We start from the raw sequence: 3772 nt of genomic DNA, 5'->3' as shown, positions 1-3772 counted from the left end.
GGAGGGGTACCCGTGGAGGGGTGGATGAATAGGATCCCGTGGTGTGGAGGACTGGATGAACATTAGACGGTGGAGGGGTGGTTGAACAGGACCCCGTGGTATGGAGGGCTGGATGAACAGTAGACGGTGGAGGGGTGCCCGTGGAGGGGTTGTTGAACATGACCCCGTGGTGTGGAGGGCTGGATGAACAGTAGACGGTGGAGGGGTGGTTGAACAGTAACCGGTGGAGTAGCGCGCGGTGGAGGCTGGATGAACAGGAGCCCGTGGAGGCTGGATGAACAGGAGCCCATGGAGGCTGGAGGAGGTCGACGGTGGAGATGAACAGTATCCCGTGGAGTCCTGTTTTGCGGTACGCCACACCCCTCCCGATGAACAGGACCCCCGTTTCGACTGTAGCGCTCCAACACAAGTCCGTTTCGTCCGTTTAGTGGTACGCCACACCCCTCCCGATCAACAGGACCCCTGTTTCGACCGTAGGAGGTCCGTTTCCTCCGTTTTGCGGTACGCCAGACCCCTCCCGATGAACAGAATCCCGTTTCGAACGTGGCCGGGTGAACACAAGGCAGTTTCCTCCGTTCTGCGGTATGTCAGGCCTCATTTCCATCGCCTGTTCCGTCCAAGCCCTCCTGTTGAACACGACGCATTCTGTTGCCTCCCCATGAACACGACGCATTCTGTTGCCTCCCCATGAACACGACGCATTCCGTTGCCTCCCCATGAACACGACGACGACGCTGTTTCTATGTTCTGACCCAGCCATGCACACGAGCCCTGGCCATACGTATGCGCGAGTAGGCGTTCGAGACCCCGCCCGTATGTACACATACGTGGCTGTATTTTCTTTCTTGCACCCTGGCCGCTGTACGTACGTGTACATGCTACGTGTGCGCCTCTATTACGACACGTGCGCGCCTCTAGTACGACACGTGCACGCCTCTACATCGACCAGTATGTACGTACACATTCGCGACCGGAATGACAACGCTACATACGCTTTGACCAGGTGGGTCCCGACTGTCAGGCACTTCCTTGCCTGCGAAGATGTAGCTGGTGGGTCCCAACAGTCATGGGGCGAATTGTTTTGTTTTTTTGTCCGGACGGACTTCCTTGCGTGCGAAGGTGTAGCTGGTGGGTCCCAGCAGTCAGGGGGGTGAATCGTTCTTTTTTTTTCAGACGCACTTCCTTGCGTGCGAAGATGTAGCTCGTGGGTCCCAGCAGTCAGGGGGCGAATCAGTTTTTTCGCGAAATACGGTGGCCCGTCCGGTGGGGCCCCGCTGTCAGGTGGAGGAATAATTATTTTGCGTGTAATAAGGAGGCACTTCCTTGCAGTTGCCGTGGACCCAGCTGTCAGCCTCTCCACGTACAGTACTCTTTCGATGGAAGTCGGTCGTTGACCATGTTGACCACACCGCACCGAGAGCACCAGGGCGGTGGTCTGGACGACGGCGAGGCCTAGGAAGGGGACGACACGGAGTCGGGGAAGACGCAACAGTGGAAGCCCGCGCGGAGAGGAGTACGAGGGTTCACTGGTTCGGCTGCGGTGTGAGGCTGCCATCGCCGCAGAATAACAGGGGGTGTGGGTGAGTAGAGGGATGGCCTGGCCAGCGGTGGGAGTAGTACGGGGCGGTGAGGCCTCCGCGGCATCACAGCCGGCCACGGGAGGCAGGAGCACCTGACACGACTGGCGCTGCTTTGGGCAGCTGGAGCAAGAAGATCAGAGGTTGAAGAAGCACTACGGCCGTTGGATGGACATCGTACGATCACTGCAACTAGAATCGTTTATATTGACTAAGTTGACAAAGCCCTTAGTACGCGTCAACTTAGTAGGCCCACAGCTCAGATTTGGCAGAGAACATATAGCCCATTTGCGATTTGTAAGAATGTACATCCCATTTTTTAATTCTAATGGAATTTACTACAGCCCATTTACAGTTTGTTAAAAGTACAGCCCAACTTCTAGCTAGGACAACGATTAAAAATTTCAAACAACCGCTCAAAACAGAATTCGAAAAAATTCCCACATTTTGATGGGATTCGAAATATTTTTATCTAAAATTTCTAGTCAGGTTAAATATAATTTCAAAATAAAGTTGTATTACGTTAAAATCCACGAAATATTGCGCGCGCAACAAGTAATGAAATTAAAAATTTCAAATTCCAAAAATAATATATTTTTCAAACTAATTACGTGTTTGGTGCATAGTAACTATCCAGTTATTATAATTACATCCCATTTATTATTTCTTAAAGTCCATTTTCTTGTTAAGCCTAATGCATACCTCCTAGGAAAGTTTGCAGCCCAGCGGGGCGGAGAATAACAAGTTGACCCAGATATTGTGTACAACTGTTGGCCCAGTTGCATTGCTGATGTTGAAAAAAGCTATTTTTATACACACATTTAATTTTTTTTGTATAGATAAGGAACATTTTTTATACACACATTTAACAATTTTTAAATACAAGATTAACACTTTTTAAAACATATTTTTTAGTCAACAGTGGGCCCACAGCGAGAGGAGGAGGTCACAATACACATATTTTTTAAATACATGATTAACACTTTTGCAAAAACAATTAGCCCACAACGAGCCAATTAGCTCCAGTCTGTCCACAGTGGGCCGACAGGACCCAATTAGTCCACAGTGGGCCGACAGGGGCCAGTCGACCAGCTGTAGGCCGACTGGAATCCAATCGGCCTGCTGTGGGCCGACTAGGCCTAGTCGGCCTGCAGCGGGCTGACGGTGTATTATTTTTGAAAAACAATTACCGAGCGTACTATTTATGAAAATTAATAAAAAATGTATTATTTTGAAAAAATAGAAAAAAAAGGCCTGTGTAGTACAGTACAACCTAATGGGCCATAGACGGTCCTTTAATGGAAATCGTACGTTTTATGGGCTGATCATAACAGGCCGTATTTGGTGATGCTATGAAAATGGCCCAACAGATTGAAGGTCCACAAATGGGCCGACTATAACGACGGGCTGAATTTGGCCCACAAACAGAAAATGACAGTAATGGGCCGTAAGTAACTGAATGCTGCAAATGAGCCCAAGAATAAATGGACCCTCAGAAGGCCGAAAGTTAACTTGGGCTGGAAACGGCCCAACGGAATAACTGGCCGTTAATGGGTATAAAGTGATACACTATTCATTACGGGCCAGTTTCACCATGGGCCGTTAATGGGTGTAAAGTAATACAACTGTTCATTATGGGCCAGTTTCAGCACGGGCCGCTAATGGGCCAAGAGTTACAAAGGGCCTCATATGGGCCGAAAGACGTCATGGGCTATACATGGGCCAGAAGTGAAAACGGGCTGGAATCATATTGGATGGCCCAGATGACGCTACTGGGCCTAATTCGGATAGGGCGTGATGGGCCTTAGGTTAGCGGGTTGTAAATGGGATATATGCGAACATGCCGTTAACAGGCTTTTCATGGGCTGGCCCGCCAGCTTTTGACCAAGTCAAATGTGCCGGCCTTTTCACAGGAATGGGCCACTGTTGGGCCGTGCCATGTGTCGACGTATCATAGGCGCCTTCTGTCTAGTGAGTGGATGACATCTGTCCCAACGATGAGCCGACACGTGTTTCCTCTAGCCAATGATGATTTTACACATGGAAAATCCCCATTGGTCGGGGCTGTTAACGGGTTATCGGATCCAAAACCCGACCCGATAGCTTAACGATGTTCCGTTACGGTGGATGCCACGTGTCGGTCACCCTTGACGAAAGCACTTCTGTGACGCGCGATTTATTGTCATGGAACTGGA

This window comes from Triticum dicoccoides, chromosome 7A (assembly GCF_002162155.2).
Source record: "Triticum dicoccoides isolate Atlit2015 ecotype Zavitan chromosome 7A, WEW_v2.0, whole genome shotgun sequence".
In the NCBI taxonomy this organism is placed as follows: Eukaryota; Viridiplantae; Streptophyta; class Magnoliopsida; order Poales; family Poaceae; genus Triticum; species Triticum dicoccoides.
This window is presented reverse-complemented; position numbering follows the sequence as displayed.